Below are 24,130 nucleotides of genomic sequence, written 5' to 3' on the forward strand. Positions count from 1 at the left end.
TTTTATACTTTGACACATGAACATACTAATTATAGTCCATTCATTTCATATTTTGATCAAATAAACATTCCAATTTGGTTTTCTAAAGCATTTTTAGGAGACTACATTCGTTTACGAAAGCTGCGAAGCCGGGTTGAGATATGCCTAGATTGCCCTAGATCTATATTATTTCATGAATCGCGTACTAAAAATTATTTCGTTTAATTGTTCACTTTATAATCCCATTCATTTTCGTTTTTAATAGATATGTATGTATCGGCTTTGGGTAAATCCATTTTCGCAAAACTAATTTTATTTTCGTAGCGAAAGAGAAAAAACTTGAAAGGATCATTAGCTACGTTTAACATACATTTAAATCCAATCCACTAGATTAGTAAACACAAACTTAGACCCGCAGGCCGCGGGTAATGTCAGGCTAGTACATATATATATATATATATTGTTAGGACGTGGGATTGAACGAAAGTAAATATATCACCGTGCTCTCAGGATCGCTGGTATCTCTCCGATTGCAGAAGCACAATTCAACTATAATCAATTAATATCCCCGATCAAAAGAAATAATGTCACAATCTCCAAATCGAATTTACATGTCCCTATTCACTAACACAATAGAAAAAAAAAACAATCCTCAATCAAGAAATCCAAACTCATGACTCCTGTGTTAACACATCAACACACCCCTCCGGTCAGTTTTCCTGCAAGCACAAACGCAACTCAAAACGTTTTTCACGTGGGAACACAAAAGGTCAGTCGGGAGGGGGGGGGGAACAAGTTTACAACAATATATATATATATATATATATATATATATATATATATATATATATATATATATATATATATATATATATTATAATATATATAATATAAACAGCTTACAGCATGCTCAGAGCGCTTTTATGGGCCAGAGAGGGTAGGGACAAGGTTGAAGCGGAGCCTTCTTGCGCTTTGCAAACAGAACTCTGATGATTCGGGATTCGAATTTGTTACGTGGCCAAACCGTAAACAAGTGGTTCAGACCTTTCAGCTACGCATCCCAAAATCATTCATCTATCTATCAATTTATCTATCAATTTATCTATCTATCTATCTATCTATCTATCTATCTATCTATCTATCTATCGTCTGTTACATTCTAGATATCCACACTAGACATAGATCTTGAGTTTCACCATTACGAATCATCAAACTATCAACTCAAGAGGCGGCCATTGATTTTCTCCCCTCAAAGCTGAGCAGTGACGCCATGGCTTGTAATAAATAAGACTTAAGCGGAAACTCTTCGACTAGGGCACGCACACGCATGCGCACAGACTCGGACACACACACACGGACAATTTAGGACCCTCTGGACATTTATTGACCAGCTCTTTATTCAACCGGACATCAACGGAACAGAAAAATGAGTTCCGGTTCTAAGTGTCATTAGAAAAATAATACTGAATAAATTCTGGAGTTTCTTTCTTGGACCGTCTTGACTTGGGGTTGGGGGGTGGGTGGGGGTGGGGAGAGGAGCGTTAGAAACATGTACGTCTACATTTGATAGAGAAGTAAAGGTCCCTTTTCAGACCTTGTGATCTATGCGACAGATGATGTAAAGGTCATCTGTTTCTGTGTCCACGGTTAATGAAGGTGTCATGTGGCCAGCACAACAACCAACCGCCCTTTCTTTTCCCCATCAGAGCTGGGTGGACTCAGATCTAAGGATCCCGAAAGTATAAATCCCAGTCTTCAATGACATTCGAGCCCGGGACCCCCGGTTTGGAAACCAGGTGCTTTACCACTAAGCCACCGAGCCTCCTTTGAACAATTGTGCATTTCAAATACTGCATTCTGCTTTGCCCATTTTTACGCATTTTATAGTGATAGTCCCGTGTTCAAATCCTGTTAAACGTCATTTACCCAGTTGTTCCCCTCTCCCTCCCAACGAGATTTGGAATGAAAAATTAATATTACAAATAAGCCACCAAATGTATTATTATTTTATAAATATTATTTTTGTTTAGTATATCGAACTGGGGAAAGAAATTTTACTTGACAGATAAGGTGTAATAATTTGAATTAGTCCCCTTTATTGTTTGTAGTAAGAACAATATATATTCTCCGCGTGTAGTGCTTACCAACTGGTCTAGACAAGTGAAATATTTTAACTCAGGGGTGGGCAACCTTTTTGTATCGAGGGCCGCATTAACAAAATTTTGGGAATGGGGGGCCGCATATATATGTGTGTGTGTGTGTGTGTATATATATATACTTACAACTTAGAAAAAAACGCTAGTTAACTGTATAATGTCTTTTAATTCATATTTATACTGTATCATCCATTCACTTTTCCTTTTTTTCACATTCCAAATTGAGGAATTACTAGAGTTAGCAATTTCTGAAACCAATTAAAATTTTTTTTTTAATTGGCTATTGTCTTTTCATATTACATTTCACCAGAAATGTACAGTTGTACTTAATGTGAGGAATTTAACTATTTACGCTCGTGCGTGATGTTCCTGAATTGTGGAGCTAGCTTTCTAGTTGTTATACTTGTGACTGCTGTCAAATTATAGTCATTCACCATCGACCTGTGATTACACTTGTTTATTTTCCACAAGAAAAATACTTGTTCACATGTGTATGTGTACCAAAATAATGTTAAAACTTAGTTGCAAAGTTTTTTTAAAGTGTGGAAATACAGCTTCTGGCACCCATTAAGCTACCGTGGAAGTACTGACTTGAACTTCTCTTACAGGTTATAATTTGCATGGTGTTATGCTCTCTGGAGCTGAATCAGCTTCTGCACTAAATGGTGAGCTGATGGTATTGAAAACTGGTTCTTGACGTCTTAAAATTTGCCTTCATACATTTCATAATTTAAGGAATCCAAATAAGTCTGGTAATATTAACCATTTCACTAGAAATATTTTCACCTTTCAACAAAGGAAAATGACAAAACCTATTTTCCCCTGCTGGCCTGGAGAAATTGGAAAGCCTTGTTTGAAAAATTTAAAATGCATTACATAAGCAAGCAGCCCATTGCAATAGCTACCATGAAAAACATAAAATATCTTCCACTCTTCATTAGAAATATTAGTTTCAAAGTCACAGTCAATATCCTTCTAAGAATATGGACATTTCTACTTTGAGAATTTATATTCTTCTCATTACCTTGCCCATGCTAAGCCAGCGGATGCATCGGAATATTTAATTTATATATCTACAAGTACTTTTCTATACTGCCTGTGGTTATGACCGTAAGTCTGATGTTTTATTTATTGTCTTTTCTTTAATATAATATGATGAGAATTCATGCAGCTTTGTGCAAACTTTTCTGTTTAGAGTTTATGGTTGGGATATTCTTTAAAAAAAAAAGTTTTTCTCAGTCAAAGATCGAGCTCCATCAGTTGTTACACTTGCCATCTTGTTCCAATCATACCCAACATTAAACACAGTTCTTCAAAGCATTGAAGAAATACTGGCCTGAGATTGTGTCTTTGACTTTATATAATGAGAGAGTTTCGATAATTTGTAGGGAAATTTAGAATTCTTTTTAATAGATTAGCATTTTTATATGTATATACTGTGGGTACACATGATTTCTGTAGGTATTCGCGGGCCGCATAAAACACTTCAGCGGGCCGCATGTGGCCCGCGGGCCGTATTTGCCCACCCCTGTTTTAACTGATTGTTTTTTTTTTAGCTCTTAGCTTTTTCTTTTACTTAGCTTATTAATTCTTGATCCTATCACGTGACTGGACCAGTTGGGAAATGGTAAGGGAAGACGGAAGTATCTTGGTGAATGTTTACATGATCGTTTTACAGATGCATACAAAACTGTTCACTCAGTGTTCGAGTTCTATTTAACATACACCACATACGTCAAGTACGATTTCTTTCCCTTGTTCAAGTTACCAAACAAAATGATTAATTACTCATAATTAATTATCTGACTTGTTATTACTTTTTTAGCGGCCCCCGAAAGGGGAAAAGACGCTATTAGTTTTGTGTGAAATGTCTGTCCGTCCGTCCCTTTTAGATCTCGTAAACTAGACAAGATATTGAAAATCGGACTTCACAATATTTTAGACCATTCAAAGTTCTGATGCAACGGCTACTTTTTTTTTCTGAAAGCGAAAAATCTAATTTTTAAAATCAGTTATGCAAGTATTTTTTTTAAAGTGAAAAAGCTAATTAGTATGCATTACTAGTTAGACCTAATTTAAAACAAATAGTAATCTTATAAACTTCATTTTCCTGAACAATATTTACGGCCACAAGGACTCAATAATTAATATTTTTAATTTTTATTTGAGGATCGAATAAGAGATTGAGCTTTTTCAAAAAATTAGATCAATTATAAGACATCAGTTAGGCCAGGGGAGGCGCGGTGGCTGAGCGGTAAAACGCTTGGCTTCCAAACCGGGGGTGCCGGGTTCGAATCTTGGTGAAGACTGGGATTTTTAACTTTGGAATCTTTGGGCGCCTTTGAGTCCACTCAGCTCTAATGGGTACCTGACATTAGTTGGGGAAAAGTAAAGGCGGTTGGTCGTTGTGTTGGCTACATGACACCCTCGTTAACCGTAGGTCACAAAAACAGATGAACTTTACATCATCTGCCCTATAGACCACAAGGTCTGAAAGGGGAACTAGTTAGGCCAGGTTCACATCTAACTTTATATTCACTTGCACCTATCCTTTAATCTGCTGCACCGTTGGGGCACTACACAAGATCTGTTAACCTTCTTTCTCCATTCTTATCTCTCATTTGTCTTTGATATAATTTGATTCGGATGTTCTTTCTGAAAATATTGAAGCCTGCCTGGGTGGACCACTTCGGGGGCCAATTTTGAGTTTGTGTTTCCACACAAACTGTCTTTTGTAACCTTGTTGTTTATTAATTCTTGTGTTGTCAGGTTAAAAAAAAAATAATATGCTGAATTTCAGGTTGATCCGTGATAAGGTTTGGGAGAAATAACGTGTGCAAACGTTTTAACCTACTGACAGAGTTGATATATGCTTTGTAAAAATGGCATTTCACTTCATCCTTACAAACATTCTCTAGCCGTCTTTCTTATGTATGAAAAGCATAAATTCTCCCTATAAATTAAACAATTAAACTTCAATTATGTAAAAACAAAATTCCGAGAGGATTTGCTTGATGCACGGATGATCTTACAACAAATTAAGCCCATTTTAAAATGAACATGTTCTATTGCCCCAAATATTTATCAAACTTGTCGATCGGTCAAAGTCCTCACTTATTTAACTTTGTTGGACCTGTGCTTTACGTACCAGAAGAACAGAAAATGTGCGCTGTAAAGAAGAGAAGAATGAATTTCTAAAGTTAAGAATGCAGGGAAACACTAGGAGACTAGGCTACGCATGGATCATTATGGGTGTCACTAGCCGCCTCTGTATAAAGGTTGGCTGGGTGGTTGTGAAGGTTATTGTCTAGACTAGTCTAGAGGGTTGGATCACTGGTGAGCAACTTTATGCCCAACTTCAGTCATTATAAGACAGGAACATCTTATCATCTAACAGTGGAGGAATGGCGAAGTCTCCAAGGAGATTTAAAACATTTAGATAGTTAATTAATACTTTATTAAACTATTTAACATATGTAGTGGATCATCAGATCAATTTCAACAATTACTGAATAACATAGCCCAACACGGAGTAGACGTCTATCTTAATCTGGTAGGTGAAACATTCCTACTCTAAAACAAAATCCTATCACACACTCTTAACGTCTGCTCCAACAGCTCGAGACTCTTTCCAATCTTTGACTCTCTCTCTCAGCGCTCCCAATCTCCCGTCACCAACTCTCTGACTGACTCTCTCAGCGCTCCCAATCTCCCGTCACCAACTCTCTGACTGACTCTCTCAGCGCTCCCAATCTCCCGTCACCAACTCTCTGACTGACTCTCTCAGCGCTCCCAATCTCCCGTCACCAACTCTCTGACTGACTCACTCAGTGCTCCCAGTCTCCCGTCACCAACTCTCTGACCGACTCACTCAGCGCTCTAAGTCTCCCGTCACCAACTCTTTGACTGACTCACTTAGAGCCCAGAGAGCAACCAACGTTCAGTCTTACACACCTCCTATACCCTTACACATATTCACTTTTGCAAGCCATGATCAACCTTTCAATACATAAGGTACAATAAGACTCTAAATTTAGACCTACCGGGACTATTACCGAAGGCGCGTTTGCTGAGCGGTAAAGCGCTTGTCTTCCGAACCTGGGTTCCTGGGTTCGAATCCTGGTGAAGACTGGGATTTTAAAGAACGGGATCTTTTGGCGCCTCTGAGTCCACCCAGCTCTAATGGGTACCTGACATTAGTTAGGGAAAAGTAGAGGCGGTTGGTCGTTGTGCTGGCCACATGATACTCTCGTTAACCGTGAGACACTGAGACAGATCTCTCTTTACATCATCTGCCTCATAGATTGTAAGGTGTATTACCAAATATCGTAACTACGGAATAGATTGCACACGCTCCCTCTCACCACTTGGCTGATGTGTGGCCCAAATTTTAATTTTTTGGTATGGGGGCTTTACAAGCTGAAATTTGAGAGAAACTGGTTTTAGGGCTGATGAGACAAACAGAGAAGAATGAAGAATGTTTGAATACAACCTTTAGGCATAAAAAGCATTTGTCTTCTTAAGGGTACATATTTTAAAAAAAAGCAAAACTTGTTATCCTGTCTGAGTTATGTCTATACTTTTTAAAATTTAAATCAATATTTTTTTCTTACACACTTTTTAATTTTTTTAAAGCTAGATCTAAGCCTAAATATCGAAGAATATAGACAGATGGTGGATATTTACATTTCTTTACCTTTGTTTTACTTGACGTAAACTTAGGATACTATTTTGATCTCAAAACAGGAAGAGAAAGAGCTCAAAAAAAATATAAAAAATATATTATATAAATCAAGTACTTTTTATTTTCAAACCAACAAGAGGTTACCTTCTCCCAAATCAATATTTTTGGTCATTTGTCACATTAAGTTTTAATAAAGATAAAATACAAATGCTAATAAGGGCAGTTGGTCGTTATGCTGGCCACATGAGACCCTTGGTTAGGCCAATATTAGAATATACATCGTCTGTTTGGGACCCCTCAACTCAAGAAAACATTAAGAAACTGGAACAGACACAGAATAGAGCAGTGAGATTCATAACAAACGAATATTCACATTTGACTAGAGTAACACCTTTAGTAAAATCACTAAATTTAGAAAGCCTTCAGGAAAGAAGACTCAAAAGTAAAGTAGCAATTATTCATAAAGCATTAAACCATAATCTTCAAAATGATTTTTACAACATCTGCTCCGTAGATCGCAAGGTCCGAAAGGGGAAACACAGCTATTATTTTTTTAAACGTTCAATAGACAAAAATGTATTTTTTGAAACAAATATATTGCACTCTTGGGCTCGTGATTGTGGACATGTTTGAAAAACAATTTGATATTTCCTGTTTTTAATACGGACTAGATATATGAGAACGTGTCTATGAATATACAATGGTTTTAAAGTGCATAGGGAAACTTCTAAGGGTACATCTCTAAATATAGAATTGAGGAGCCAAGGAATGATAGCAGAAGGGTGTGTGCAGCATGAGTTGGAGGTAAGGAATACAGAATTCATGGTGAAAACAACGAAACTAGGCGGGCTACGCCTGGATCATTATGGGCGTCACTGGCCGCCTCTATATAGAGGTTGAGTGGGTGGTTGTGAAGGTTGTTGTCTAGAGGGTTGCACCATTGGTGAGCAACTTTATGCCAACGTTCAGTCTTTTTAAGACAGGAACATCTTCAGATCTAACAGTGGAGGAATTAGTGAGTCCCCAAGGAATGCAACAATGTACTGTATATATATCTAACTGTATATATTTGATTTTGTGTGTAGATTACCATAGAGTGGTAAGGAAAAATAGATTTTATTGTGAAATGTCAGTAACGAAACTGGTATACATATTGCGAACTGACTAAATGTTGTATTATTTCAGTTAGAGGTTAGGAATATATTTATTTCATGGTGAAAAGTACGTAAAGAAGCTATCCAGCAATTTATTAAACTGTTGAACATATTACCTCCATCAAACCGTAAATCTGGTTAAATTATTAACTGTTTGATCTCTTTATCTCCCTTATTTTTTATAGTGCTGGCTCTATGAGGAATTAGAAGCTTGTTACCTCCTTAATTAACCGATTTTATAGTTCGACAAATGTTTGAAAATGTTGGAATATGCTATCTCAAGGTTTTTGATTCAGGTTTTATTCTTCTATCTAGTTTTTGACGACCGTTTCCCCTTTCAGACCTTGCGATCTGTGGGGCAGATGATGTAAAGGTCATCTGTTTATGTGGTCAGCGGTTAACGAGGGTGTCAAGTGGCCAGCACCACGACCAAAAACCTTTTCCCTAACTAATGTCAGGTACCCATTAGAGCTGGGTGGACTCAGAGGCGCTCGAAGATCGCGAAATTAAAATTCCCAGTCTTCACCAGGATTCGAACCCTTGACCGCCGATTTTAAGTCATTGCAAATTACAAAAAAAAAAAAAAAAAAACTCAAATCGTAATATTAAATACCGAAATTGAATTGATGAGGCACCCGTATGAAAATGTCATTTGCTAGTAGCGACTAATGATGAAGAAACGAAGCTGGCCTCCAAAGGGATTTTCCCGTTGTTTCGTGTTGTGTTGCGTTTTCAACAGAGACCTGATAGTCCAATGTGAAAACAAGGCTGTCATCTTATCGTATCTTATACAATGCTATAATACAGACGTTACGATGATTACGTCCCACGCGTCATGCATTTAGTCATGCATATTAACCAATGACTTAAATTCTGCCAAGTAACTGGTTTTCCTGGCTAGTTCATGCAACCCCCCATTCCATGCTCTAATAGCACTAGGGAAGAAGGAGCATTGGTACAAATTTGTCCTAGCATATGGAACGAGGAATGTGCTTTTATCTTTGTGTCTTTCTGAGTATTTTATTAGGTTTTGTTTCTTTATTTGAAGATTATGGTTCAGTGTTTTATGTATGATTGCTACTTTACTTTTGAGTCTTCTGTCCTGAAGGCTTTCTAAATTTAGTGATTTTACTAATGGTGCTACTCTAGTCAAATGTGAATATTCGTTTGTTATGAATCTCACTACTCTATCTTGTGTCTGTTCCAGTTTCTTAATGTTTTCTTTAGTTGAGGGGTCCCTAACAGAGGATGCATATTTTTTTATTGGCCTGACCAAGGTTAAATAACATTTTAGATTTATATTCTTATTTGATTTATAGAAATTTCTTTTAATAAACCCTAATGCTTTGTTTGATTTTTTTATATGTAGTGGAGTGGATATCTTTTTAGAAAACACCGGCCACCCCGATATCCACGTGATTCTTCACCCTAGATGGCACCTTGTGTCCGCGCATGACAAGGCAGACCAACGTGGGCACTGTCCATTCGACCGGCATCTCTTATCGCTGTAATGTCCGTATGTTACTGGACCTAAGTCGTCTCCACTCCCTTTTGTGCTTGGTTCTACACCATGTGTTCACGTATGGCTGCAGGTCTTTAGTATATAATAAACAGTTTGCAATCGTCCTACGAGTTGCCTTCATCATTTAGTTTGTTCTGTGCCAAACCCACCACAGAAACTTGGTAGCACGAGTGGGGTCAGGAAGAGAGACTACACTGTGGGACCAGAAGTCGTCTCAGAATCTGCTTCCTGACAACCGAAACTAAGAAAGTGACAACCAGACGTAGATGTCAACAAGTAACAGTTAGTTTATTCCTGTTTCTGTACTTTCAAATATTTTCTATTTTTTGTTTTCTTCTTTTTGTTTCAGGGTAGTTAGATTTAGTTTAGTTTATTTTAATATAATTTGCTTATATTTTCTTAATTGTGATTTTACTTAGCTTGAACATTGTTTCTGTTGAGATAGATTTCGTTATTAGGTTACTATTATTGTTAGAGTTTCTTAAGACCTGCAGCCAGATGGAGGGAAATATGGTGGAACCTAGTTCAGTGAAGGGGAGAGACGTGGGTCCCGTGTGCAGTGGAGGAGAGCCGGAGGGAATGGAACGTGTCACTAAGGGGATGTTGACTCGACTACAAGCTGAACTTGAGGCATTGAAACTGGCCTGTCAGCGTTCTCATTACATCATAGAACCTACTAGAAAAATTAGACATTTCAGTGGGGAAGGCAGAAATGATGAAGTTTCAATTGAAGATTTCGTCAGAGAAATAAGAGATCTATGGGAACTTCGGCCTTACCTCTCGCCTCAAGAGAAGACAGCAACCATCATTGCGAATATAAGTGGTCCAGCAAGAGTAGAGGTAGATCTTCAGCCACCTCATATCAGAAGTGATCCAGAAGCTCTGCTTGATGCACTTACATCTGCTTTTGAAGTAATCATACCGGTGCGAGAGGCAGAGATTGCATTTCTGATGTCGCAGCAGAGAAGAAGTGAGTCGCTGCTTGAGATTTCTCACCGACTATTTAAGGAGTTCACAACGGCCATCAGGCAAGAACAAAGAGAAGGAATAGATTGCTTCAAGGAGGAAAGATTGAGGGACCAATTTGCCTATGGAGTCAGAGATCCAGAACTTCGCAGAGAGCTGTTTAGGTTCATAGCGCAACATCCCCAGATAAGTTTTCAAAGTCTACGAAACTATGCATTCAAGTTGGAGAACCAGAACAAAGATGCAGCTCGAGCCCAAGAGCAGTGGTCTGAGGTTCTCTTAGCGAAATTGGCCAAGTTAGAGAAGCAACTTGAAGAGATAAAGGGGTCAGGCTATAACATTCTGCTAAGTTCAACTAACGCTAACTCACTCTCTAGTCAACGCAGACCAACACAAAGACACATGAAACATAGCAACCAAAACAGAATTCGACCAACAGCACCGCCGGGTCTTGTGTGGTCAAGGACGAAGAGAGGATTCTTCCCATACACTGATGATGGATCACCAGTCTGCACCCAGTGCTGGGAAGTTGGACATGTAAGGCGTCACTGTCAGCAATCACCACAACTCACAGCTGAGGTTCAATCTGTGTGCAATAGTGAACCCATTGTTTCACAGCCAACCCACCAAGTAGAACAACGAACCAATGAGCCACAAGCTGATGCAATGTACAATACAGATGCAAGTCACTCAATTCAAACATCGAGAAATAGAAACTTTAACACTGGGCAGCCAAACAAGAACAGGCATAACAGAGTCCGGAGGCCAGATAGACAAAGAAGAAACTACAGGCATTTTAACCAGCCACAAAGACGTTTTCGCTCACTGCTCCCTATCACACTTTCTACAGCTTCCCAGTCATTATGTTTAGAGAAAGACAGACCACTCTGTATGACCGATGGAACCAGCACGTTACAAACTGGAAAGATGCTTGTCGTTCCAGAAGACACTGACAAGAAACAGTTGTTTCAGTTTTCAGAAACCTACTAGGCTGAACGCCCCGGGACGGGTCGTTTCAAGCTAGGGGCTCTGTAGTGGAGTGGATATCTTTTTAGAAAACACCGGCCACCCCGATATCCACGTGACCCTTCACCCTAGATGGCACCTTGTGTCCGCGCATGACAAGGCAGACCAACGTGGGCACTGTCCATTCGACCGGCATCTCTTATCGCTGTAATGTCCGTATGTTACTGGACCTAAGTCGTCTCCACTCCCTTTTGTGCTTGGTTCTACACCATGTGTTCACGTATGGCTGCAGGTCTTTAGTATATAATAAACAGTTTGGAATCGTCCTACGAGTTGCCTTCATCATTTAGTTTGTTCTGTGCCAAACCCACCACATATAGTTTCATCAATATGGGGATTCCTTGACAGTTTTTTTTAAATTTATTTTAACACCTACCTATTTTGCGTTTTTAGTCTGTGTTATTGGTTTACCATGACTAAAATAAGTGGAATTTAATTTAGTTTTTTTTTTGTTTCTCTTCATAACTGAGACTTGTCTTGGTGGAAAGACATGATTTGAATAGCGCAATACAGCATATTGTATTAAATAATGGATGCGCCTTCTGAAACATAGATAACAGAATTCTATAAGTGTAAAGTTTTATTAGACAAGGTTTGTCACAGTTGTATCTATTTGTAAAACTGTATTCACTGAGGCTTCGTTGCGTTTGAGCAAAGACAAAGCAAGAATAATATTGTGTTCCCAATTGGTATCGAAACATTTTGTCCATCTAAACATCCTACAATGTTTCTGGTTGATTGTCTTTCGCTGTCTCTTTCGAATGTGCATTCCATATTTGTGCGATTGTTTTATCTTATTTATTTTAAAGGGGGGGGGGAGGTGATTAAGCCTACTATTTTTTATTTGTCCGGATACAAACCGCCGATGATTGTAAATCGATATCGGGGTTATATTAAAGGAAAAATGGAATTATACATAAAAAAAATATCTGAAATGAATGTTTATTTATAATACTAATTCATGTATCTTTTTAGGTGACCGGTCATTTCATCCCAGGTTACTTCTTCCCCAGTTATTTCTTATCTTATCTTCTTATCATATATGATACAGACTTTACTTCAAAAAAGAAGATGATTGCGTCATACGCGTCATGCATTTAGTCATGCATATTAAACAATTACTTAAATTCTGCCAAATCACTGGTTTTCCTGACTAGCTCAGGCAAGCCATTCCATGCTCTAATAGCACTAGGGAAAAAGAAGCATTTGTACAAATTTTTCCTAGCATATGGGACGAGGAATGTGCCTTTATCTTTGTGTCTTTCAGAGTATTTTATTAAATTTTGTTTTTGTATTTGAAGATTATGTTTCAGTGTTTTATGTATGATTGCTACTTTACTTTTGAGCCTTCTGTCCTGAAGGCTTTCTAAATTTAGTGATTTTACTAAAGGTGTTACCCTAGTCAAATGTGAATATTCGTTTGTTATGAATCTCACTGCTCTATTTTGTGTCTGTTCCAGTTTCTTAATGTTTTCTTTAGTTGAGGGGTCCCAAACGGAGTGTAATTACTAAAATTAGATCTAGATCTAGATACTATCGATCTTGTATCATGTAAACATGGCCGAGATCCATGAAATAGTAGGCCTAATACTTTCATAGAGTTGGGTTTTGTTTTCAATGTCTTAAGTATGTTTTAGGGCTACTATACATACGTCACGGTTCCAGGTAGTACCCAAGGAACATTTAGGCCATGTTTTATCAAGATTGGTCAAACGGTTTTGATTTCTCTACTGCACATACACCAATACATACGCCTTACTTTCTGCTGTATAGTAGCCTATAGATTAGACCTAAGAAAACAAGACTTTAATGCACTGCTTTAACTCTTTCTCTCCTAACTAACGATACCAACGTTGATTCCACCAGAATGTGGTAAATAACTACGGAGAGAAAGAGTTAACAAAAAAAAAAGAGCAAGAAAAACAGAAAAATACTTAAAAAAAACAAACAAAGACTATATTAACTTAATATTAAGTGTAATTGTATCCATGTCTTTGGATCAGTCACGTAATTAAATATGTATTAGATCTAGACTCTAGACTAACAAGAATAAATCTGTTATCTATTAGAAATATTTTACTAATTGTTTTTGTTTAGTACAATTTCATGCTTTTAGCTTTCTCAGTCTGTTATGATCCTATCACTTGCTTCAACCAGTTGGGAAAAAGGAAAGGTGTGTAGGCGTGGGAAAAATGGAGTATCCGACAATGTTACAGTGATCGCGCTTAAAAGGCATTTTAAAAAATTAACTAATTGGTTATTTTTTAAGTTGATTCTTGTTTAGTCAGGTACATAAAATAATTTTTTCAAAATTTCAACTTGATCCGAGTTATAGTAAGGGAGAAATAACGTGAACAAACTTTTGACCAGACAGACAGACAGACAGACAGATAACGTGAACAAACTTTTGACCAGACAGACAGACAGACAGACAGATAACGTGAGTATATGCTATCTATATAGTATGCAATGATCGAAATGAAAATGATAAAATTTCTTAGTCTATTAGTACAATTACATATATTTTTTTTATATCCCTTTCTGTCTTTATTCCGACAGAGTAAAATGGTATCAATCTTATGCTAATTATGTTCAATTTTGCTTGCCTGCAAAATGAATGGATGCTGTTACTTCTTATAGTGAAAAATGTCTTTTAAACTTTAAAAAATTGCCCCTATATTAAGCCTTATCGTCTTGCTTTACTTGCCCAATTACACGTCACCACGATCGAAGGGCAACTAATGATCTACAAATTGCCTACCCGTTGCCCTCTCACGGGACCTTTTACAATTGATGGATGGCGAGGTCCACGTATCAATCGGAGAGGGGGGTAAATGAGGGAGGGGAGGGTCCATCGAAACTAAACAAGGCCAAGCGACTGCCCCCCCCCCCACTACAACGAGACGTGCCAACATTAGCATCAAATTACATAGAAACATGGAAATTAGCTCGCCCAGTGGAGAGGATTCCATTCAATGTCTGACCGAACTGGATTCACATTGAATGACTCTAGATATGTACTTATCAAGCATAGGAGGGCTGTTGAGCCTTGTGAGGCTTTCTCGTATACATCAGGCAAACTTGGCATTTAAGTTTAAATAAATACATTTGCAATGTGGAATACAAATAAAAACAAACAAATAGCAATAGAGCTCAGATAGCCAACAACAAATTAAAGAAATATAGTTTTAAAAAAATCTAGGCCTTCTATACAACAATACGTGAAAGTACCGTAACAAATCTCACTATCCAGGTTTTCTGGCACTGCACCACACGACACTACCAACTCAAAGAACTTGACAACTCTGGTCTCTAAATTAACGTAACAGTTTAATGTTCAATAATACTCAGCCAATACTAAACAATTGGCAACAACGTAACTCGGACTGTACAAAAGCTTCACACTCCGACATATCAACTGTGTAACGCTGTATCAACTCTCCGACTCCTCCAAGACTTGCACTCACGTCTCTGTCCCGGACTGACTTCCCCTAGACTGGTTCTTGGCTCCGACTTCGACTCGTACTTGTGAAGTCGCGAGGTAACGTGAAGCGACTTGACTCTGACACCTTCGCTCTTATATCAGGTCTCTTCTGGTCTTTTTGAACCGGGCGAAACATCCACAACCCTTCTGGTTAATCACATGACCACATCCCTCGTGACGCTCCTGAACTCTGTTCACTCTAGATGTTTTTACAAACTTTGCCAGTCATCGAAGTTGACCGTCTTGGCTCGTTACGCTTGACCTCTCGTCTAGCGCTGGCCTGGGACGATTTACTTCTGCTGACTACCCCCGTCTGTGTCACCACCAGGTTTATAACATTACTATATTATATCTACCTCACAAAATCACCAATGAGACTTAATAATAATAATTTAATAATAATTTTATTTATAAAGCGCTGTTAACAAACAAAATGTAGGCTCAAGGCGCTGTAATAACATTACAAACAAAAACACGAGAGCTAAAATGACAGTTAATCTAAAAAAGTTTTAAACAGATAGGTCTTAATGTTCTTCTTAAAAGTGGTGTAGCATGTTGTCTGTCTGAGATCAATGGGGAGTGAGTTCCAAACCTTTGGTCCGTGAACTGAAAAAGCACGCAGACCGTATCTTTTTAGGGAGAAACGTGGCACTACTAAAAGCGTTGAGTCCATTGAGCGCAGGGCTCTCTGGGGGACATATGGAGTAATCAGTTCGCTAAGGTACAAGGGCATCTCATTGTTATATATACACTGATGACAAAGTGTGGCGACCTTGTAATCGATTCTCGCTTTCACGGGAAGCCAATGGAGCGTGCGCAAGAGCGTAGTAGCAGAATCTTGTCTAGTTTTTTTAAGGACTATTCGAGCGGCGTTGTTCTGTATACGTTGCAGTTTGGCTATTTTGTCATCAGGTATACCTGCTAGCACGGCGTTGCAGTAGTCAAGGCGGGAGAGTATGAATGCCACAGCTAGCGTTTTTGTTGACTCCGTTGTTAAATATGGTCGGATCTGGCCTAATCTGCGCAGCTGCAGATAAAGACCTTTGCAGAGCTGATTTATGTGTGGGTCGAAAGATAGTGTTGAGTCGAAGAAAACTCCAAGATTCCGCACTACATGGACAAAAGGAACCTGGCAGTTAGTGATAAAGAGAGAATCTGTGCTTTCAACTTTTGAGACATTGTTCCTAGTGCCAATCTTAATTATTTCTGTCTTGTCTTCGTTCATCTTGAGTTTATTTTCAACCATCCAATCGCTCACCTTTGCAACGGTACTACTGATTTTCTCTGCCAGATGCGACACCTCTGAGGGTACTGATGAATCGTATAACTGTGAGTCATCGGCAAAGAAATGGTATAAGATGCCGGTTGGCCGTATGACACCGCTGAGTGGATATGTGTACATAGTGAACAGTGGACTTATGTTGGTGATGCTTACGCTTGTTCCTATAGCCTCTCTCAATCGAAAAGCGACTGTGAATCATCTCATCAAAGCTTGACAAGATAGGCCCTTCATGATCTCATAGAAATGAGATGAATGCCTGGGCATTTTAAACGGTGGGAACGTCGCTACCCACAAAGTAGTTCTCCCCTCTCCACAAGTGCCAATATAATTTTCGATCAGCGGCGTCGCAGCTCTAGCAGGCTGCTTAAAAGCTGAGTTAGGGTTACCCGCTCCTGACTTTTCCTCAGGGTTAACTCGAAGACTTTCCCATGTTTGGGTACTACTGCAAGACAGTAGAGGTTTGAAAGTAGAGTTTTATTGGGTCTGGCGTAACTGTTACCACTAACAGGAGAAATGGGGTAAAGGCAAGTAACTGGAGCCCAAACCTGTAAGCTTCGGGCATAAGGGACTTTTAACTTTTGGCTGACTACAGGCCACCCAGAAAATATACGGGAAACTCTGAAATTTATTTACATAGAGAGGTAAAGAAGCATCGATCAAAACGGAAGTAAACTCTGAGGAAAAATCAGGAGCCGACCCATAGGCAGTTTTAGAGCTCAGTGCTGCACCCTGGCAGATCCTGTGACGCCTCTGACTACAAACTGTATCAGCATTTGCTGTTCCTTTGGATACATCCGCTGCGTGGGGAACTGATGTGTGGCCGACTTCATTCCGATCACAGCTTATGCCCAGGCACTCATCTCAGTTCCATGAGGTGATCCATAGTCGCTTCACGACTACAGGAGGTCATAGCATGCTAACATACGCAGCCAAATTAATGTACCCCTTTCATACCTTGAAACCTAGAGTGCAGATGATGTAAATGGCATCCGTTTCTGTGGCCAACAGTTTACAAGGGTGTCATGTGACCAGCATAACGAATAACCGCCTTTTCACCCACTATTGTAAGGTATCAATTAGAGCTGGGCTGACTCAGAGGCTACTAAAAATCCGAAAATTCAAAATACCAGTTATTATGGAGATTGGAACCCGAGACCACTGGGTTTGGAAAGCAATCGCTTTACGTTCAGCCACCACGCCCTAACAAGATAAAGCTAAGTGTCAATTCTACTAAAAAAAACAGCATTGATAATTTAAACAATTGCCGTTGATTTAATAAATGTACCATGAAAAATATGAATACACACTACTACTAGTAATTCATTGACTAATTGTTTAGTTTTCTATTTTGAGTCATGTATTGTCTATAAAAGTAAAAGTAAAGTTCCCCTTTCAGACCTTGCAGTTTATAGGGCAGATGATGTAAAGCTTATCTGTTTCTGTGGCCCACGGCTTACAAGGATGTCACGTGGCAAGCACAACGACCAACCGCCTTTAACTTCCTCAACTAAAATCAGGTACCCATTAGAGCTGGGTGAACTCAGAGGCGCCCAAAGATCCCAAAATTAAAAATCTCAGTCTTGTATTGTGTATGCCAATAGATAATTATACAAATTTCTAACTTGATTCGACTCATCGAGAATGGGTGTGGGATAAATAGCGTGTAGAGAATTGTATCTGACAGACAAAGTTGATATACGATTTGTAGATACAAAACTAAGATCGAAGATTTAAGAATGAAAAAGTAGACTTCAGAAACAGAAACAGAAACCGAGGACTTCTGCAAAAAATTTCTCAAAATGAAATTTGTTATTGAATATCCTAAGCTTTATGTTGTTCTCTCGTGGTTCACTTGAGAGACAGACAGACAGACAGACAGAAACAAAAATTAAATAGAGAAAGAGAGAGAGACAAAGAGAGAGAGAGAAAAAAAAAGAAACAGACAGAAAACTATATATATATATAGAGAGAGACAGACAGACAGACAGACAGACAGATACAGAGAGAAACAGAAAGAGACAGAGACAGGGAGAGACAGAGAGAGAAACAGACAGACAGCGACAGAGAAAGACACAGAGAGACAGAGACAGAGAGAGACAGATCATTCACTTACTCGTTTGAAGAAAACACTGACCCGAAACAAAAAAAAATCCAGGCCAGACAGCTTAGAGGTGTCCCCGCTACGGTATGTTTGTGTGGGATGACTGTTGTGAGGGCAAAGTGTGGGATGGAAACTACATTTGTTCTGCATACTTGATCTCTCCCCCCCCCCTTTTCTTTTGACATACAGCTACACGTTCAAGTCCCCACCTCCCTAGCAGCAACAGGTTATTGGTTAAAACAGTGGAAATGATTGACCTCAACAGCTTGCTAGACTCAACCCCCGAGTCACGCTGGAAACTAGAAGTTTAATGTTGAAAAGAAATCGCAGAGGTCCAATTCATTGACGTCAAGAAGCAGGCTATTAGGTCAAGACCATACTTATAGAAAGCCTGAACACTGACATGCAACGTCACATCCTGTGGGCAGTTAAGACCATAGCTCGTTGCCACGTATTACAGACCTGTGACCTAGCAACGAGCTATTGGTCTAACCTGCCTACAGGTTGTGACGTTGCAGGTCAGTGTTGACGGCCTTGACATTGAAGTGAAAGATTCTAATTTGAGTCTTGTTAGAAAATATGTGGGAAGATTTCCAGATTAGTTTTAGGTGGGTAATTGTCCAACTCGCTATATTTATACGACATGTAATGTCATCATCTGTTCCACCTGACATGTTGACTACACTACATAGTTATAGGTAAGTGAAGCAGGAAATCTAAATACTAAAAATAAACAACAAACAAAATGGAGACAGAAGTGGATTCTCATTCTGTAGTCTTAGATAATTTTATATAAAAACAAGGTTATAAAGAGAGTTTGTGTGGAAGCACAACTCAGAATCGGCTCCCCAAGTGGTCCACCAGACAGGTAAAAAGGCCGGTATTAATATCTTCAGAAAGAACATCAGGATTAAATTCTGTCAAAGGCAAATGACAGAGAAGAATGGAGAAGGAAGGTTGACAGATCTTGTGTGGTGCACCAGCGGTCCAGCAGACCAAAGGATAGGGGAAAGTGTATGTGAAATTAAACCCGAACCTGGCCTCATTGGTGTCTTATAATGGATATCTAATTGATCTAATTGTTTTGTAAAGGGTCAATCTCTTATTCAAATCCTCAAAAAAAAAAAAGAAAAAAAACAACACATTTTCGTAAAAAAAAATAAAAATCCCTTTAGTTAAGTGCCCTTTAAATAATATAGTGCACTGCAGTTCACGAGATAATATGACAACCTAATATTATGATGTCAGATTTTCACTATCTTTTCTAGTTTACGAGATCTAAACGGACGGACAGACTGACAGACATTTCACACAAAACTAAAAGCGTCTTTTCCCCATTCGGGGGCCGCTAAAAATACCGTAATAGCATGTTTGTTTTGTTTTACAGGTTTCGGATGTTCCTTCAGGGTTGAAGATAGTTTATCTTCCTAGTCCAAACCTCCCGCAGGATGACGGGGGATGGGGGCGGGCAGGGTTTGAACCAGGGACCATCGATAAATCCAAACAACAGTCCAGCGCTCAAACAGCACGACCATGCAGCCATATAGCATCTCGAGAAAAAATTCAATACTTCTTCGTTGTAACCTCAGAAATTCCCAAAGTGACAGCTCAGTAAAACCTCAGAAATTCCCAAAGTGACAGCTCAGTAAAACCTCAGAAATTCCCAAAGTGACAGCTCAGTAAAACCTCAGAAATTCCCAAAGTGACAGCTCAGTAAAACCTCAGAAATTCCCAAAGTGACAGCTCAGTAAAACCTCAGAAATTCCCAAAGTGACAGCTCAGTAAAACCTCAGAAATTCCCAAAGTGACAGCTCAGTAAAACCTCAGAAATTCCCAAAGTGACAGCTCAGTAAAACCTCAGAAATTCCCAAAGTGACAGCTCAGTAAAACGTCAGTAATATTTTTAAAACCTTCAAAACTATGTTCGTCTTTATTTGGAGCAAAATACAACTGAAACAATAAAACAGCACATATGCATATCCCACGGTTACTGCCTAAACTCGAGTTGTGTCCCTTGGCTAGGCTCGCGCTTTACATAATGAATGACAAGACGATCTTGACAGAACTGGGAGGAATTCTATTAGGTAATCGATTCTAAGGAACTGCACAGGGCGACACAAGGAGAGTCTGCTGAATTTGTTTTGAGGTAATCGATTCTAAAGACTTGCTTTGGCCCGTAGAGCAGAGTTGGTGGAATAAAGTTGCGTGGTTCGTCATGGCGGGGCCAGTCTAATGAGGAGATTGTTTGCACGTAGTGAAACTCATTAAAAATTCGTTTTCCTTTTCATCTCCTTCTCTCTCTCTCTAAGTCTTACTCTCTGTCACTCTCGCTAACTCTCTCTATCTTGCTCACTTTTTATCTCTCTCCTTTACTCTCTCTCTCTCTCTCTCTCGCTCGCTTTTTATTAGCAGCAGACATTTGGTTTTATTGTGAATGACATCATTTTTTTTTCTCTAGCCTGGTTATTGTGTGTGTTATACAATCTAAATCTATCTATCTATCTATCTATCTATCTATCTATCTATCTATCTATCTATCTATCTATCTATCTATCTATCTATCTATCTGTCTGTCTGTTTGTCTGTCTGTCTGTCTGTCTGTCTGTCTGTCTATTTATTTATCTATCTATCTATCTATCTATCTATCTATCTATCTATCTATCTATCTATATATCTATCCATCCATCCATCCATCCATCCATCCATCCATCTATCTATCTATCTATCTATCTATCTATCTATCTATCTATCTATCTATCTATCTATATCTATCTATTTATCTATCTATCCATCCATCCATCCATCCATCCATCCATCCATCCATCCATCCATCCATTTATCTATCTATCTATCTATCTATCTATCTATCTATCTATCTATCTATCTATCTATTTATTTATCTATCTATTTTCCTACCTACTTATCTACCTAAACACAGATGCAGACCTTCCCCCTCCGAAGATCCGCTTATGGGTCATCTATTTGGTCATATATGCTTGTAAAATGGCAGGTTTCACTATTTTCCGAACGAATATTAGAAGTTAGGATGTGCTAACTATCAACAATCAATATTCTCTTTCCAAATTAAATACATTTATGCTTGACGAAAGTGACGCCGCTGCTGTTGTATTATTATTGTATTGTTTGGCCTGTTGACCTTGTCATTGTCTGTATTACATTGTTGGCATGTATACGTTTGTCATGAACTGATTGTTTTGAAGATATAGGTCAGTGTGAGCCTGGCCTAACGAATGTGATTTAATGACATTAAATTGATTGAAGACCTACGAACTAGCAGGCTTGCGAATGACCTATCTCTCATATATGGTCACAAAAGAGGTCCTTCCATTTCGTCAATAGTTTAATGGGCTTATCAATAATATAATATAAAGGGGCCTACAATATTTCGATAGAAACTATTTTAAAAATGCTAAGTAAATCTTGTTTTAAAATGTGTACATTTAGTTACATTCAAAATAAATCCATTCTTTCTCTTAAAAAAAATTACAGTAAATTATTGCTATTTTTAACAAGTGAAAACATATATTAATAATAAATATAAGTAATTTTAACAAATGACAAATTTCTAATTCACAAATATTCTATATTTATAGAAAAGAATGTCTACGATATTGCATCATATTACATTATACTTTTAATAAATAATAATTTAGAAAACATTGAATTTTTATTGAAGAACAGCTTAAATATTTAATTTTAAAACAAAAAGGTTCGCTTTTAATTTAAAAGATAAAAATTAGCCATCGCCCAAGAACTTCACAAGCTGCAAAATATAAAATCTTTTTATTTTCCAGATCTTAACGGGACGGACGGACAGACAGACCGGAAAAAAAAAGTGGACTTTCCCATTTTCTTAGCCACTAAAAATATACTATCTATTTATTAGATTTTGAACATCGTGATATTTTAGGACGGTAAGGTGTCCGGCCAAATCCACGTCACTGACGTATGCTAAGCTAACCACCTAAACCACTTGTTCACCGCCAGTCATAGAAACAGAGGAGATATGGTGAAATAGCAGCGAGCAAGGTTTGAACCTGGGACAATCGAGATGAAGGCCGGATAGCTTTTCAACAGACAGGCAAGTCTGCACTTTAATAGCGTCCTGTGTGTTATAAGCTACACTTCCTCTGTAATAAATAACCGCCAGTAGAGTTGTTTGTGTCTTCCACAGTTTTCTCATGCAAATAAATTTAAAAAAAACCCGGACATATTTTCTTCTCGTTAATGGAGCATGATGAGGTCGATAACGTTGACAATGTGGTGGCGGGGTATTTATTAGGCCGTGTAGTTTACGTGTTTATAACGGATCAGATGTTAAAGAGATTAGTGAGAGAGAGAGAGAGAAAGAGAGAGAGAGAGAGAAAGAGAGAGGGAGAGAGAGAGCGAGACAGGGGAGAGAGAGAGAGAGAGAAAGAGAGAGAGAGAGGGAGAGAGAGTGAGTAAGAGAGAGCGAGAGAGAGAGCGAGAGAGAGAAAGCGAGAGAGAGTGAGAGAGAGAGCGAGAGAGAGAGAGAGGGAGAGAGAGCGTAAAAGAGTTAGAGAGAGAGAAAGAGCGACAGAGAGAGCGAGAGAGATAGAGAGAGCGAGAGAGAAGGAATGAGAGACATACTGATGATGGGAGATAAAAGAAGAGAAATTAAGAATGAGAGAATGTCAGACAAAGGAGAGAATGAGAGAGAGAGAGAAAAAATGAGAGAAAGATTTGAGAAACTAAGAGAAAGAAAGAGTATTCTAGACAGGCAAAAATAAGAGAAAAGATCAAAAGAGGGGAAAAGGAAAGAGATTGCTATAGAAAAAGATTTGAATTGAACATTTTCTTCAGAAATGAAGATTATTACATTCTAGTCGACACCTCTTGCACCTGGTGATTACATATCCCCAACCTGCGACCGCAGCTGTGTATCAAGGATTGACCTCTTTAGTCACACAAGAAGTTGCAAAGGGAAAAGATCGTCTCCCGAGACGTAAAATGCCACAGTCGACAACTCTTGCATAACGGCAACGAAAGGACACGGAGCGCAGGGTTCAAACCCTGGACCATCGTGAAATCAGCTTCGGAGCACACACCACTCGTCTATGTAGCCATCCGTGATATCATGAGAGAAAGAAAGAATAAAAGAGCAAGTCGAAGCTGTACAAAGACAGAGAAACGTTTGAAAGAAAACATGGACTCGTCCGAGATTTGGGAATGGTGTTACCTAAAGTTAAATGTAAACAAGAAAAACATTGTAAAAACATTTTTTTTTTCAAACACAATACCACCATTATTAAACCTCAAATATAAACCAATAATTTAACAAAAACAAAAAAAATTTTAATCGTAAAATGGCACAGAATGAAGTGCTTGATTGCATATAAGTTTAACGTCCGCATTTTCTGAATGGGCCAGCGGGTAAGACGACTTATAGGATTATTTATTGGTATGTTTATTATATGGACATCTTGGTCTAACAGTAGTCCGAAAATTCTGATTTAGAACTCTGAAGCTCTAGTCTAGATCTACTTCTAAATCTATAATGTAGATGTACATTTCCTGTTATCGCATAATTACGGTAATACGGCTGACTACGCCATGTTGGCTCTAGTCCAAATTTACATTTTTTTCTACTTTGAACAATTATAACGCTTAAACTAGATTTGTCCTCATGTGGCCAATGAGCTTGTTTTTTTTTTCTCAGCGATATACACCAACTGTTAAATTTCTAGAAAAATCGTTAGAGCTGTATTCGAGATCAGCGTCCACCCTCTATGAA

General features: G+C 38.5%; 1 protein-coding gene across 2 annotated transcripts in view; it reads right to left on the reverse strand.

Moving 5' to 3' along the window:
* The window catches only part of LOC106074320 (cyclic nucleotide-gated olfactory channel-like), a 196,046-nt gene that overhangs the window by 137,073 nt on the left and 34,843 nt on the right, over window positions 1-24,130 (reverse strand). Inside the window, exon 1 of one of the 2 annotated variants that reach the window (XM_056039140.1) lies at window positions 479-670. The exons of the other annotated variant lie outside the window; for it this stretch is intronic. The gene's annotated coding sequence lies outside the window, so the exon portion shown is untranslated. Of the gene's footprint in view, window positions 1-478; window positions 671-24,130 lie in introns of those variants that run through there. 2 annotated transcript variants of the gene reach the window in all.

This window comes from Biomphalaria glabrata, chromosome 8, assembly GCF_947242115.1.
Source record: "Biomphalaria glabrata chromosome 8, xgBioGlab47.1, whole genome shotgun sequence".
NCBI lineage: Eukaryota > Metazoa > Mollusca > Gastropoda > Planorbidae > Biomphalaria > Biomphalaria glabrata.